This window comes from Dromiciops gliroides, chromosome 1 (genome assembly GCF_019393635.1).
Source record: "Dromiciops gliroides isolate mDroGli1 chromosome 1, mDroGli1.pri, whole genome shotgun sequence".
Classification (NCBI taxonomy): Eukaryota; Metazoa; Chordata; class Mammalia; order Microbiotheria; family Microbiotheriidae; genus Dromiciops; species Dromiciops gliroides.
The window spans coordinates 390,644,298-390,661,521 of record NC_057861.1 but is presented as its reverse complement, the minus strand read 5'-3'; the positions used below and the strand labels follow the sequence as shown (position 1 = coordinate 390,661,521).

General features: G+C 35.5%; 1 pseudogene; it reads right to left on the bottom strand.

Annotated features, from left to right (window-relative positions):
• The window catches only part of LOC122749631, a 30,871-nt pseudogene extending 29,253 nt beyond the window's left edge, over positions 1–1,618 (bottom strand).
• Between the last annotated feature and the right edge of the window lie 15,606 nt (positions 1,619–17,224).

Here is a 17,224-nt window from a genome sequence, read left to right as displayed (position 1 = left end):
AAGTTGGTTAAATGACTTGCTACAGTTCGTGAAGGTAATTAGTCTCAGAGATGGAATGAGGTTCTCTGATTTCAGAGCCAGGCAGCGTTCTTTTCACTAAATCACACAGTCTAATGAAATAAGTCAGGATACATTTGTTATTAACTAAATCTTTACTATTAAGTATTACTTGGAATTCTGGGGAAGTGTAAAATATATGAGGTTAAGGATCTTTGTATCGCCAGTACCTACCAAATGCCTTGCACACAGTAGATATGTAATATCTGTTGAATTGAGCTTGAAGCAATTTTTGTGCAGTTTATGCTTAATACTTTTGTGTCATGATTACTAAATATTTATTGAAAAACTATAGATTATAGAGTATTATTTAAGTCAAGGAGTGAATAATTTTACAAGTTATTTAGATTTAAATATAAATAACAGATATAGATGCATTTATATGGATGTATGTTTCTTTTTAAACATTTTTAAATAGTAATTTTATATTTTCCAACTACATGCAAAGATAATCCTCAACATTCATTTAAAAGTCAGTTTCCAAACTTTCCCCTCCATCCCTCTCTGGCAAGCAATTTCACAGAGGTAATACATGTGATGTATATTCCTTTATATATACATTTATATATACATTATACACATATGCAAATTCCATGCACATGCATAGTTTTCTTCTCTGCCTATTAAATGGATTCCATTCTCAGAAGAACACAATTGATCTGGGACATATAGAGAAATGAAATGGACATCGATGAAATGAATGCAGAGTTGAGGTCTTTTTCTTACAGCAGGAATGGGGCAGAAACATCCTTAAGCAAAACACCCCTTTCCTCTCTTCATATATCTCATTTCCATTACTCTTACAGGGAGGACTAGAAGAAGCAAATTGAGGAACAGTTGAAAAATAAATATCACCTAACATATAAGTTAGACTTAAGATATCCATAATCAAATGTATTTCTCCCCTAAAAAAAAGAAATGAAATCTAATGTCATTAGAGTTTTGTTTGCAATTGTGCCTTTGGGTGTACTGATTTAAAATTCTGATGCCAATGTTCTGCTGGCTTCATTTGGTCAGTGGTGTGAGGTGACTAGAGAGCAAGAGAAAGACTTAGTTAAATCAAGATTATTAACAGAAAGGCCGGCTAATGAAAACTAACACTAATTAATAACATTAATTACCTCTCTAAAGGGTTCTTAGACCTGAATTTGAATCATGACACATAAGGTAAAAAGAAATATTAAAATGTTAAAGTGTTACATCTTACACCTGGGACTGTACACCAGTCACAATAAAGTCACCCCCCCCTTTGGCATTTGTAGGCACTGTGCAGGTTTGCATATACTGAAAAACATAGGTAATCTGTTTAATTTTACTGACCAACTAGAGTAGAAATTCATACAAAACAAATTACAATGTTGCAAATAAAATACCAAGAAATTCCCTACTCCATCCCTAAAGTCTATGGGGTGTTCATGGATGACTAGCCCCTCTGGTGGGAAGACTTGCTGAGCCCCTTTCAGAGCTCCTCACCCACCTTTGGTGTCCATCTATCACCCAACTCTCATCTGTCCCTCCAAGAAGCTGTAACATGCATAACAGCCATACCACAGTCAACCATCTCTAAATCAGGTAGGGGGTAGCAACAGGCTTTAAAACCATTGGTGAATTAAGGGTATACTTACCAGACTCCTATGGAGACTTCTCCAGGCTGACTGGGCTGGCGAGATGAAAATGACGTGAATAATGTTCAGTCAAGGTACAGGATGTCCGACTGTGGACTAACATGGGTCAGGCACAAATAATCCCCATGAACATTCAGAGTGGAGATGGCTCTAAATTTGCACATCTCATATTTCCTTTGAGCTTCTGCAATTCTGCTTTTCTCATAGAGCAAAGCGCCTTCTTTGAGGAGGGCGCGCCATGCTGGGCGGTCCTGCGCACCAGCGTTTCCCATGTCACGCAATCAATTCTAAAATTCTTCAGAGAGACCTTGAGAGTGCCCTTCTATTGCTTATCTTCCTGTGTTTGCCTTGTGTGCCTCTGTAAAATAGTCTTTTAGGCAAATATAAGTTTGGCATTCGAATGTAGCAAGACCATCACAATTGCTCTCAGGAGTAGAGTTTGAATGCGTGATAGTTCCTCTAGAGAAAGGACCTCAGTATCTAGTACCTTATCTTGCCAGGAGATCTTCAGAATTTTCCAAAAACAATTTAAATGAGGATACCTAGGAAGTTTCTTTAACTAACAGCACAATCCCTAATTGGCTTGCAAATGAATGTTAAACAAAAGGCGAGAGAACTCTAACTTATTTTACATTCCTACCTTTAATATGCATTAGTATTAAGAACCTCTAAACTTGGGCTCTATTAACCCCACCCTTTTGGAAGAATTTAAAGTACCAGCAAATAATACCTGGCACTTACAATACATTACAGACCCAGGTAATCATCCTAAATTCCAGTCAGATATTTAATAAAAACTATTATTCCCTGTGCTTGCAAGTCAACCTCACAGAAGAACCAATGTACCCTGGTGGGGAGACAGGAAGACAGAAGGTCCCCCGTGTTACAGAAAAGACAGTACTTAACAACAGCCCATTGCACAGTCAAATAATTCAATATGAGAAACATGCTTAAAAAAAAATCAGTGGAAAAGACATTAAAGAAGATGTATTGTCAGCTGTTTTACCTCTGCACCTTAAGTACTGCAGAATTTTCTGTCTTTCATATCTATTCTCTCTCCCCATTAGGTTTTAGCATCATAAGTGCAGGGACTAACTTACTTTTCTATCTAGGGCTTAGCACAGAACTTTCTACATTCATGAGACTGTCTCAAAGAAAGCATATGCATCTGCAAAATAACAGCATACAATCAAGGCACATATAACAATACCATACATATAAGGAAGTTGTGCAATGTGGACTCCACACAAGTCTCATTAAATGATAAAGGTGGAAGAGAATAAGTATTTATATAGCACCTGCTATGTGCCAGGCACTGTGCTAAGTCTTTTATAAATTTCTCACTTGATCCTCACAGCAACCCTCCATGTGAGATAGGTGTTATCCTTAGTCCTATTTGACAGTTGAGGAAACCTAGGCAAGCAGAAGTTAAGCGATTTGCCACGGGTTATACAGCTAGTGGGAATTTGAGGCTACATTTAAACGCAGATCTTCCTGCCTCCAGCCCTAGTACAAGGTGCTACATAACTGCCTAAGCTGTATAACAGAATTACTGACAATGTAAAACATATGTCATATGAAATAACATGATACATATAAAAAACAGAGTAAATGAAGTTGGAAAAACACTGTATTTGGAATCCAAGGACTTGGATTAAAATGTATCCTGTCCCTGTATATATTTTTATATGTACACATATACATATTTGTGTACCTTGCATATATACACATACCTATTTCCTTTATAGCTATATCTATATTTATTATATAATAAAGATATAATATATTTATTTTCCTTCCCTTTTACTCCCCACTCCATTGAAAAACATTTCTTGCAACAGATATGTATAGTCACCCTCAGAAAATTTCCCCCCTGATAGTTGAAAGTTGGGGGAATCTGCTTTTTTGGCTATACATATTTGTTTTTTTTTTTAATTTTATTTTTTGTGGGACAATGAGGATTAAGTGATTTGCCCAGGGTCACACATCTAGTAAGTGTCAAGTGTCTGATGTCAGATTTGAACTCAGGTCTTCCTGAATCCAAGGCCAGTGCTTTATCCACTGCACCACCTAGCTTCCCCTGGCTATACATATTTGTTACAAGATGTTTTTTTTCCAGTGGGAAGGTGTTCAGAGAGAAAGAAAACAGTTTTTTGAGTTTGTTTATTTTTAGTAGACATGTAAGGGTGCTTCAGATATAAAATGCTATCTATACTTTTGGATAAGGTACTGTATCATTATTATTTACTTAATAGTTTTACTTTGTTACAAGACAACTTTCATGAAGTAGGAGTAATTTGTAAATATATGTAATGTAGAAATAAAACATCAATAAATCTGAAAGTCTGAGGAGAAAAGGAAGAAAAGAAAATGAGGGTTCTGGACCAAATGGCTCCTGGGGTACTTTTTAGCTTTAAATCTATCATCCTTTGGTACAATGGCATTAATTCATAGGACATCAGCATATTAGCAGATAGAGCAATGAAACATAAATAGTGGAATAACATAAAACAGCAAATTATGTAGCAAACACATGGGTCCTATGTAGCACATAACTTATGTTGTGATTACATGAAAAGCACACATTATATCCACTCTATCAATAGGCATCATTTGTCATGAATATCAAAGGAATTAATTGAAAAATGCAAAAGAAGGTACCCCAACTATACCAGATATTAAACTATATTATTAGGCAGCAATCATCAAAATGATTTGGTACGGTTAAGAAATAGAGTCCTGGATCAGTGGAATAGGTTAGGCACAGGAGACACAGTAGTAAACGACTAAAGTGATCTACTCTTTCATAAAACTGAAGACTCAAGCTTCTGGGATAAGAACTCACTATTTGATGAAAACTGCTGGGAAAACTGGAAGATAGTGTGGCAGAAACTAGACATAGACCAACATCTTACACCACATCCCAAAATAAGATCAAAATGGGAACATGATTTAGACATAAGAGTGATACCATAGTCAAATAAGGAGAGGAAGGAATAATTTATCTCTTAGATCTATGGAGAGTAGAAGAATTTATGATCAAATAAGAGGTAAAGAACATTATGAAATGCAAAATGGATCATTTGATTATATTAAATTAAAAAGATTTTGCACAAACAAAACCAATTCAACCAAAATTAGGAGGAAAGCAGAAAGCTGGTAAGCAATTTTTATGACTAGTGTTTCTGATAAAGGCCTTATTTCTAAAATATATAAAGAACTTAATTAAATTTAAAAGAATAAAACTCATTCGCCAATTGAGAAATGATCAAAAGATATGAACGGTTAATTTTCAGAGGAGGAAATCAAAGCTATCTATAATGTAAAAATGTTCTAAAACACTATTGATTAGAGAAATGCAAATCCAAAACAAAATAGTTTTCAGGCTATTGAATAAACTCTTGTATGTAATTGCTGGAGAAAAGGAAAGTAATGGATCACATGATATATGTCTTCATGTACTTAGAGGACTGTCATGTAAAAGAGGGATAAGATTTCCCCCTGCTAAGCCCCAAAGAACAAACATAGGAGCAAAGGGTGATATTTGCACAGAGTCAGATTAGAGATCTAATGGCCTCTGAGGTATCTTTCAACTCTAAGATTTTAGGATGCTATAGTTTAGTTGTCTCATTTTCCAGGTGAGGAAAATGAATGTCAGAGAATTTAAGGGCTGCTACAATTAATGATGAAAGGCTAATGGAATTTGAATCATTCAGCTTAGACAAGAGAAGATTAAAAAACAAAAAAACAAAAAACCAGACCACAGTTTTTAATTAAGACAGATCAACAACCAATATTCCTTTCCAGGGACAGGATGGTAAATGTTAAGCAACAGGCTTTCTGATAGACAGACAGACAGACAGACAGACAGATAGATAGATAGATAGACAGATAGATAAATGAATGAATGAATGAATAAACAGATAGACGAAGAACAAAAAAAGGAAAAAAAGAAATAAGTAAATGAATGAATGAATAAATAAATTAATGGAAGAATAAATGAATGAATGAATGGATGGATGGATGGATGAATAAATAAATAGATGAATGAACGAATAGATAGATAGATGAATGAATGAATGAATGAATGAATGAATGAATGTGTAAATGAAAATAAATGAAACAAAGGAGGTACAGCCAAGATGCTGGAGATAAGTAAAGAAGTTGTTTGATCTCTCCCTAATTTCCCTTGAAACAACTTAAATTCATGAACTGATAAGTAGAAGCATGTATAGGATAATTTTATATATACTTACTTGTGCCTAATAGTAGCCATCTCTATGGTGGGGAGTGGGGAGAGAGGAATAAAAAAGAAAAAGAATTTACTTGATAATTTTGTTGTATATTTTAAAGGAATATCAAGTTGTACACAGCAGATTTGTATTTTCATGTGCAATGGTCTTTTTAAAAAATTGTACTATGTTATAGAAATGTTTGTTTTATTCCATAAATTAAAAGTAAAATAAAAAACAGAAATAAATCATGCTTCAAAATGAATTCTGGAGCCATAGAACCCACAAAAGAATAGGGTGAAATAATTTTCCAGCCCAAGACAACTTAGAAGAGCTGTAGGGAAGGTTTGATTCACTTGAGTAAAAGATGAATGCAGCCCAGCTCAGGCTTTGTCTGAGTAAGTCAGCAGGGAGCTCCTAGCTTCAGCACAGATTAGCAACCCAGACCCTGTGGTTCTAGCTCAAAAGATCTGCAGTCCAGCAGTTAAGCTGTGAAGCCTCCAGTCCAGACATAGTAGGCTAGTAGTCAACCCTGATGGTCCAGGAGGCCTCAATGCAGCCATCTAAACAAGGCCCAGTGAATCCAGCTCAGCACACAAGCCTCTAACCTCAGAAGCCCCAGCACAGACAGCCAATGACCAAACCCCTGAACCCTCCAAATACAAGATTCAAAGGAAAAATAAAAAGATAAAAAAGAAAAATTGCAAGAAACTCAATAAGGTAAAACTCTCTATATTTCTATATGCTAAGATAATATTTATAAGTCTTAACTTTATTATAAGAGCAATTAGAAGGAGTCTATATTGACAGAGGATGTGGTCATAAGGTGATATAGATAGGATGACACCACCCCCCAAAAAATAAGATACTTAACCCAATTTTAAAAAAAGAAATTGGACAAATCATCAATCAACTTACTAAGAAAAAATCTATAGTACAAGATGGATTCACAAACATTTAAAGAACAATTAATCCCAATTGTATATGAATTATTTGAGAAAATAAGTGGAGTCCTACCAAATTCCTTTTATGAGAAAAATATGGTGCTGATACCCAAACCAGGAAGAGCCAAAACAGAGAGAGAAAACTATAGAGCAATCTCCCTAATGAATACCAGTGTAAAAAATTTACATGGAATACTAGCAAAAAGATCACAGCAATACATCACAAGGATCATACACTATGACCAGGTAGGATTTATACTAGGAATGTAAGGTTGGTTAAATGTTAGGAAAACTATCAGCATAATTGACCATATCAATAACAAAACCAACAGAAATCATATGTTTATCTCAATAGACATAGAAAGGTCCTTTGACAAAATATAACCCTCATTCCTATTAAAAATACTAGAGGAGCAGCTAGGTGGCGCAGTGGATAGAGCACCGGCCCTGGAGTCAGGAGTACCTGAGTTCAAATCCAACCTGAGACACTTAACACTTACTAGCTGTGTGACCCTGGGCAAGTCACTTAACCCCAATTGCCTCACTAGGAAAAATATAATAATAATGAAAATACTAGAGAGCATAGGAACAAAAGGACCTTACCTTAAAATTATGTGATATTTGCCTAAAACTATAAGCAAACATTATCCGTAATGAGGATAAGCTAGAAGCCTTCCCAACACAATCAGGGGTGAAGCAAAAATGCCCATTATCAATATATTATTTAATATTGTACTAGAAATGTTAGCTACAGCAATAAAAGAATAAAAAGAAATTAGAAAATGTAAAGAGGAAATGAAACTATCATTTTTTGCAGATGATATAATGCTATACCTAAAAAATTCTAGAGAATCAACTAAAAAGCTACTTGAAATAATTAACAACTTTGGCAAAGTTGCAGGATGCAAAATAAATCCACATAAATCATCAGCATTTCCATATATTACCATCAAAGTGCAGCAACAACAGATTGAAAGAGTTGGCCAACACAAAATATTTGGGAGTCTATCTCCTGAGAAAAACACAGGAACTATATGACCAGAACTACAAAACACTTTTTGCACAAATAAAGTCAGATCTAAACAATTGGAAAAATATTATATGCTCATGGGTAGGCTGAGCCAATATAATAAAATGACAATCCTACCAAAGTTAATTTATTTATTTAGTGCTATACCAATCAAATGATCAAAATATATTTTACAGATCTAGAAAAAATAATAACAAAATACATCTGGAAAACAAAAGTTTAAGGATATCATAGGAATCAGTGAAAAAAAAATACTAAAGAAGGGGTCTAGCAGTACCAGATCTCAAACTGGTGGTAACATAAAGTGGTAATTACCAAAATAATCTGATACTGGCTAAGAAATAGAGAGGGGAATCAGTGGAATAGAATAGATACAAATTACACAATAGTAAATGACTATATTAATCTAATATATGATAAATGCAAAGATCCAAACTTTGGGGACACAAACTAATTATTTGATAAAAACTGCTGGGAAAACTGGAAAACAGTATGGCAGAGACTAGGTATAGACCAACATCTCACACCATATATTAAAAAAGGTCAAAATGGTACATGGTTTAACTATAAAAGATGATATCATAAGCAAATAAGAGAACATGGAATTGTTTATCTGTCAGATTTATGGGCAGAGGAAAAATTTAGGACCAAAGAAGATATAGAGAGCAAAACAAAATGTAAAATAAATAATTTTTATTATATAAAATTAGAGAGTTTTTGCACAAATAAAACTAATGTAACCAAGATTTTAAGGGAAGCAGAAAACTGAGAAGGAATTTTTGAAATAAATATCTCTGATAAAGGCCTTATTTCTCAATTATATAGTGAACTGAGTTAAATTTATAAAAATACAAGTCATTCCCCATTGATAAATTTTCAAAGAATATGAACAGGTAATTTTCAGACAAAAAAAATCAAAGTTATCTATAATCATGAAAAAATGCTCTAGATCCTCTGAGATATCACTTCACACCTAACAGAGTGGCAAATATAACAAAAAAAGGAAAATATTGGATGTTGGAAGGTATGTGGAAAAACTGGGATGCTGATCCATTGTTACTAGATAAAACTGAAAAATCAGTTCTGGAGAGCAATTTGGAACTATGCCCAAAGAGCTAGAGAACTATGCATACCCTTTGATCCAGCAATAACACTGTTAGGTTTATATCCCAAGACATCCCCCAAAAAAGAAAAAGACCTATTTGTACAAAAATTTTTATAGCACTTCTTTTTTTAGTGGCTATGAATTGGAAATCAAAGGAATGTCCTTCAATTGGGGAATCGCTAAACAAGCTATAGTATATGATGGTGATGGAATATTATTGTTCTATAACAAATGACAAGCAGGATGATTTCAGAAAGGTCTGGAAAACTTGTATGAACTGATGTATAGTGAAGTGAGAAGAACTAAAAAGAACATTGTGCACAGAAACAACAATATTGTTTAATGAAGAACTGCGAATGACTTAACTATTCTGGAGAATACAACGATCCAAGACAATCTCAAAGGATTATTGATGAAACATATTATCCACACGGTCTGAAGCATGGTATTTTTCAATTTCATATTTTTTATTCAAGTTTTCTTGTACAAAATAATTAATGTGGTAATATTTTACATAAATAAATATGTATGTCTCATATCTGCTTACCACTTGAGGGAGGGGAAAGGGGAAGGAGAGGAGGAGTACTAAAATTTAGAACTCCAAACTATAAATAAAAATGTTTATTACAAAAAAATCCTCATTGGTGCTTTATATTTGTGCTGTAAAAAGAATATAGCTCTAAGGATGCTACTGCTTTTTCAAATAATTACCATGGTAGAAGAAGGACAAATCAAAGAGAGTTATACTTAAGTACTGGTTGATTGCTAAATCCTTTCCATCTGGAACTTACATTATCCTATCATTCTCAACTTGTACATTAGATTTAAACTTTAACCTATTATAGTAAGTCTGAATTTATTGGTTCTTCACTCATCACAATCTTTCTTTAAGTTCTGAGGAAAGATATAAAAAAAATAGTGTAGTACCTGTCTTCAAGGGAATTACAATCCCTATAGAAACGAAGTTTCAGTTACTTAAGATGATATCATGGTTTTCTATCTATTGCTTATGTATCCATTTTTTAAACATTGGCTAAGTATATAATGAAAGCAGAAAGGGTAACTCTTTTAGGATATGAAATCACTAGTGTCTATATATAGTTTTCAGGACTATGTAATATACTAAGACACCAGTTTAATCACAATGTTTTCTGAAGAAAAAAATCATTCTCAAAAATGAATCTTGGGGCAGCTAGGTGGCACAGTGGATAGAGCACCAGCCTTGGAGTCAGGAGGACCTGAGTTCAAATCTGACCTCAGACACTTGACACTCACTAGCTGTGTGACCCTGGGAAAGTCACTTAACCCCAATTGCCTCACAAAAAATAGTCTTACTTTATTTTTGTGTTTGTTGATTATGTTTTAATATCTTATCTGAAAAGCCATACAGATTTAAATGGCCTGAGATTTACACTGGCCATCCTGAAAAGAACCTAATCTTACAAGTGATGGAGGTAGATTTTATGTTTGAAATACTAATCAATTTCACCCAGCTGTTTTCCTCATTCCCCATGACAACTCTCCTCTAGGATGGGAGAAGAGCAATAAAAGAAAACAGAAACATTTCAAGTTTCTCTATTGTGATAAACACATCAAAACTTGTGTGAAAGTGTTGCTAATTGCACCCACTGTGTTCATTCTCCTTGATTTAATATTGCTATATTCCCTACCCAGCTCATCCCTTCTCCCAAAAACAAGAGAAGAAAGTAAATTTCTACTCCCCCACCCCCACCCCCAGCCCTGATCAATAAATAAAGGCCTGTGTTCTTCTAGACAAAAAGAGGCCTCAACATAATATGCTTTTCTAGCTAAGCCCTTTTTAAAAGAAGATATTTCTATTTTAAATTTCCTCTAGGAGAAAATGAAAAAGGCTGCTGGGCATCTGATCAGGAAGGGCAGGAGCTGCAGCAAAGCATGAGACTGCTAAACAGGAAAACAAAGTCACCTTACAATGACTCTTCAAGTTACTTTCTTTTTTTCTGGGTCAAACTTATTACAGAGAAGAACTTACGCATCTCATTGGAAACTCAGGGAAGATTTTATGAGGTAGAGCACCTTCATAAACTTCCCATACTCTGGTTTCCTCATTTAAACAGTCAAGCTTTCTCTGGAACCAGAAAATAAGACAAGGCCCAAAGAAATGAGAACATGGGAGAAGTGCTACTAGATGATAAACAAGCCCAGGGCATGTGAATCTTTCTGACTGGCCATTCATCAAGTAAGCCCTGCAAGTCCTGAGGAGAGAAAACTTCCTTCTTCACATCCATTACCAAGTTCCGGTGGCATGTTACCATCTGTCACTCGTCACATTGCCATAGCACATGTTGGGATCTGCCCTCACTCAGGAATCCTGACAGTCAGTTGATATGTACTCCCGGGACTGGTACCATTTGGACCTAGAGAACATGACTCATAATCTGACCTCCTGACCAAATCCAATCATCCCCTTTGATGGCCTCTCAAACTTCTCTGTAGTCTCTGACTCATTTAATAGTTCCCTTTTTCCTTGACAATTGGAAAGCTGAACATCAGGGATGATCTTCTTTGCTTTATTCATTTCATTACTTTCTAGCTACTTCTTTTCTGCTTATTTTGTTTAACTAGAAAGATTACTGTGGTCATTAATAAGAATATTAAATGGCACAATCTATGTTATGAAGGATGGTCTACATGAACGACACTTATAGTCCTATACTCGTTACCTCATTTTAAAATGGAGATGAACCTGGATTCTTAGATCCCTGGCCAACAGAGCACAGTTTCAGAGAGGTCCTAAAAACTACAAAGGCTTCTAGAACAGGGTTAGAAATGATCTTAGTGTTAAGGATCTGAGAAACAATCTGAACTCAGACTCTCATTGCCTTGACCATTAAAAGGCTAACTTTTTGGTCACATCAAGTTAGAAAGACCTTCAACTAAAGTGTATAGAGGTTATGATCTTTGTTGACAAAGAAAGAATCCATAATGATGAAATAATAGATATCTGAAAATATGAAATAAGCCATAGCATTTTGGATCTCTAAGGGCCTGAATCAATAGTATAGCTCTCCTTTCCCAATCTTTCCAAATATAGTTAAACTGTTCAGTATTAAATTATCTGGTACTCTCAAAAATTCTTGCCCTCTTTACTGATCATTGATTGTGCCTTGTCAGAATCCAAATTTCCATCATCTTTCTCTCCTCCTACTCATATACTTGATGAATGTTGCTAGAAAAATATATATTGGCTATAATTACTACATATTTATTATGTAGTCTAATAACAGCAAGTTGATTCACTTATTGATTCTCCATTACTTTTTTCAGAGTGGTTGTTCCAAACATCTTCCCTTCTTAAGCCTCACACACCCTCCCCATCTCAGCAAAGGACTACTTCATACCTAAAAGAGAAAATGGGGTATAAACAAAGAGTTCTTTCTTACCCATTCATCTCAAAACCCTTTGGCATAACTCCCATTTTTCAGGATGAAAAAGTAGAGTTTCTCCTTACCAACTATATCTCCTCTTCTTGTACCTTTAATCCAAATCCCAGGATCTCCTCAAGTAGATTCTCCCTTGTAATCATCTAGTCTTTCACTGTAACCTTCACCTTCTCCTTTCTTGCAGCCAAGAAGAAGCCTAAAATCTCTTCCATTCAGAGAAGGAAAAAGAAACACCTCACTTGATTCTACCTTCTCCTCGAACTACCATTCTATATGTCTGCTCCCATTTACAACCAAAGTCCTAGAAAATGGCCTCTTTCTCTATATATTTTGCCTTGATTTTCACCCATTTCTCAATCTATGATCTGCTTTTTAACTTCATGAAATGAAACTATTCTTCGTGAAGTGGATAGTGATCACTTATCTGACAAATCTGATGCATTTTCCTCAGTCCTCATCTTTATTGCCCTTTTTATAGAATTTGATACTAGTGACTACACTCTCCTCCTTGACACACCCTCTTCTCTGGGTTTTTGTGAATTTCTTCTCTCTTGGCTTGTCTTTTACCTGTCTGACATTTCCTTCTAGTCTACCCAATCCTTTACTGTAATCCTCTAACTGTGAGTGTACCACCAACACACTCTCCTGGGTCCTTTTCCCTATTTAAATTAGATTGTAAACTCTTCAAGAACAGTGAATATCTAGCTTTTCCTGTTCATATTAGCAGCACTTAGCACAGTGCTTGGCACATAAACACTTAAATGCTTTTCATTCATTCATTCATTCATTCATTCATCCAATATCTCTCTCAATGATCTCATCAATTCCCACAGCATTGATCATCTTTACTTAGATAACTTTGGATATAATAGGTGAAGGTTAGGTAATGAAGAGTGAGGCTTTATTGACTATCCCAACTAGAGCACCAGCTTCCAAAGTTCTGAGGTTCACTGCATAATACCCCTCATCTTTGGGTTAAAGGGGCTTGTGAGTAGAAAAACTCACAAGTCAGGGAAGGGGGAAGCTATCATAAAGACAGAACATAAAGATGTAATCTTGGAGAATGGGTGAAAGAGCTCTAGATCACATTAGGTGCAATAATGAATTCTAAATTAGGTTTGTAAAGACCATCTGGTAGGGAGATGGAGAAAATATTTTTCCTCTTCTTTTTCCTTGTTCTCCAAAGGGCCAGATAAATTTCCCTGTAGGTTATTTACTCACTTCAAACTTTTTGGTTGCCTCTGAGCTCAGGAAGTGCCAAACTTTTTTCTAAGTTGACAAAAGTCATGTATGCTTGCCATATTTTACTTGTTGCTAATATACACAGTGAAAAGGAAAATATAGAATTGTCATTATATTAGAAATGAGACATTTGGTTCAGATTTTGGAAGGGAGACTAGTACTAGACTTAGTATAAGCCTGGAAAAATCATTGAAGCTCAGATACTCCTAGTAAAAAAGGCTAGGTAATGAAGAGTGAGGCTTTGTTGACAATCACAACTTACTTAAAAGTAAATATGTTTTTGTTAGGTAAGACTACTTCTTGACTGATTCAATCAATCAGAACCTCCATTTAGAGGAGGATGGCAGGTCAATCATGTCTTCATTCCTCTCCAGGTTGGAAACACGCAAAAAATAGTCAATCTGGTTCTTATAACAGAACATAGTTTGGAGCTCATCTTTGAAATTCTTTAAATATCCATCTTTGTTTTTTATTCTAAAGGCAAAAGGTAATAATTTTCTAAAAAGAGGATTGACATCGATGGACAGACCTGTTGTTGTTATTGTTGTTTTTATTGTAAGAAATAGGTAAACTGAGGCATGACTCCCAGTCTGGTGCAAAGCAAGAAGGCCATTTTATTACAATTTTACAAGAAAGGGCACACACTTCCAAAATAGTTGTGCAAAGCATGCTCATCACAGCAAACCTTATATTATGTCCCTAAGCAAAGATTCCCTCCATTATTTCACTGTTTATCTGGCTACTCCAGATTCACATTTGTTGCAACACTACTAAACCTGTATCCCTCACCTGTGGGACAACTTTTAGATGGGGATTTCATGGTTCCCCTGCTATCTGACTTTAGATAACTAACTGCTGGCTCAGCAAGAAAAGGAGGAGGGGGTAGCTAGGTGGCACAGTGGATAGAGCACTGGGCCTGGAGTCAGGAGTACCTGAGTTCAAATCCAGCCTCAGACACTTAACGCTTACTAGCTATGTGACCCTGGGCAAGTCACTTAACCCCAATTGCCTCACTAAAAAATAAAAACAAAAACAAAAAACAACAACAACAAGAAAAGGAAGAGAATTTGGGGGAGGGGGACAAGCCCCTGGGACTTAAACAATGTCATCTGCCCTATATAAGGGGAATATATTCCACTGTTTCTCTCAATTGTAACTGCTAGCTCAGCAGGAAAAGGAAAAGGAAGGGAATGGTGGGGAGGGGGAGAAGAAGCCCGCAGGACTTGAATAATGTATCCTGACTACTGAAGAGAGCACTTTTGACTCTCTCATTAGGAAATCACTTTAGGAATATAGAAGATGGGTTGAACAGGAAAGAAAAAGAGAGTGGTCAATTAATATTCATTTGTCATGTGTCAACTATGTGCCAGGCCCTTTTTTAGGTGCTGCAGATACGAGCAAAAGAGTAAATGTCTTCAATGAGCTTATATTTTAATACATATTCAGGTTTATGCAAAGTATGTATAAAACAGATCCAAGCAGGTAGGAGAACTAGAAAGGGCCTCTTGCAAAAGGTGGTCCTTTACCTGAATCTAAAAAAAACCCAGAAATTCCAGAAGACAGAGGTAAGAAGGAAATGTGTGCAAAGGCACACAGGAGATGTAGGGACAGGTGTAAAGAACACCCAAAAGGGGGCAGCTAGGTGGTACGGTGGATAAAGAATGTGGAGATAGAAAGTAGACAGATGGTACATTGGATAAAGTACCAGACCTGGATTCAGGAGGACCTGAGTTCAAATCTGACCTTAGACACTTGACACTTACTAGCTATGTGACCCTGGGCAAGTCACTTAACCCTCATTGTCCCGCCAAAAAACAAACAAAAAAGAACACCAAGATGGCTGAGTTAGAGTGTGAGAGGAGTAATGTGTAATAGTGTAATAGTCCTAGAAAAAGTATAGGACCAGGCTGACGTGGTATTCAATTTAATTTTATTCAGTTCTATAATTCTTCAACTCTCATTAAGTTTCTAAAATGTTTAGATCATTATATAAAAGTATAGAATACAAAGATGAAATGAGACAAAATCTTCACCCTTGAGGAGCTAACAATCTAACAATGGCAACAATAAAGTATACAGATAACTGATACACAGCAGAATGTGATAGTTCAATTATTATTTTGTGCCTCTTCTGCACAAGGTCTAAGTACTCAAAATTCAAATACAAACTTAAAATCAGCTCTAGCCCTCAAAGAATTTCATTTGGAGAGGGCAGGATGCAACTCTTTCACCAGGTGTTGCCAAAGGAAGTGAAGCTAGTTTCCTCTAAGTATGGTGTGTGAAGTGCATGTAAATTTCATTTGTAATTATATTTGCATATGTGAATGCCCTTATTCCACGGGAGAGTGCTGGTATTGACCAAAAACAAAAGTTTGGGAAGCATTGCCCCACACAGATAAGCAAATACAAGATACTTAGAGGAGAGGTATAACACTCCTATTTAGAAATGGTGCATGAGTTTCTGCTTGTCACTTCTTATAGCACTATAATATCCCATTAAAATCATGTACTACAGCTTCTTTAGCCATTCCCCAACTGATGAGCATTCCTTTGATTTCCCATTCTTAGCCACCCTAAAAAGAGTTTCTATAAATATTTTTGGACAAGTAGGTCTTTTTTCTCTTATTTGGGATATCTTTGAGATGTAAACCTAGCCAGTGGTATTTCTGGATCAAAGGGTATGCACAGTTTTATGGCTTTTTGGGTATATTTCCAAATTGCTCTCCAGAATGGTCGGATCTTTTCACAACTCCACTGGCAGTGGATTAGCCGCACAGTTTTCTCATAGCCCTTCCAATATCCAACATTTTCCTTTTTTGTTGTATTTGCCTCTTTGATAGGTGTGGTACCTATCTGAGGTATAGGTACCTCAGAGTTGTTTTAATTTTCATTTTTCTAATCAATAGTGATTTAGTGCATTTTTTCATATGAGTATGGATAGCTTTGTGTTTTGGGGGGGGGGTTGTCTGAAAACTGCCTGTTTATATCCCTTGACCATTTATCAATTGGGGAATGACATGTACTTTTATAAATTTGAATGAGTTCACTATATATTTGAGAAATGAGGCCTTTATCAGTAGTACTTTTTGCAAAAATTTTGTCCCAATTTTATGTTCTCCTTATAATTTTGATTACATTGGTTTTGTTTGTGTAAAAGCTTTTTAATTTTATATAATCAAAATTATCTATTTTATAATGCCCTCTATATCTTCTTTGGTCTTAAATTTTTCTCCTGTCCATAAATCTGACATCTAAACTATTCCATGCTCTCTTAATTTGCTTATAGTATCACCCTTAATGTGTAAATTGTGTGCCTATTTTGACCTTATTTTAGTATACCATGTGAGATGTTGGTCTTGAAGGGCTTTAATGGTCAAAGATGAGTACAGTATTTGTATAACCTTTGGGCAGCTAGATGCCACAGTGGATAGAGCACTAAGCCTGAAGTCAGGAATAACTGAGTCTGTGTCTGCCTCAGACATTAGATCTGTGATTCTGGGCAAGTTTCTTAACCCTGTTTGTTTCTGTTTCCTCATGTGTAAAATGAGCTAAGAAGTAAATGGCAAA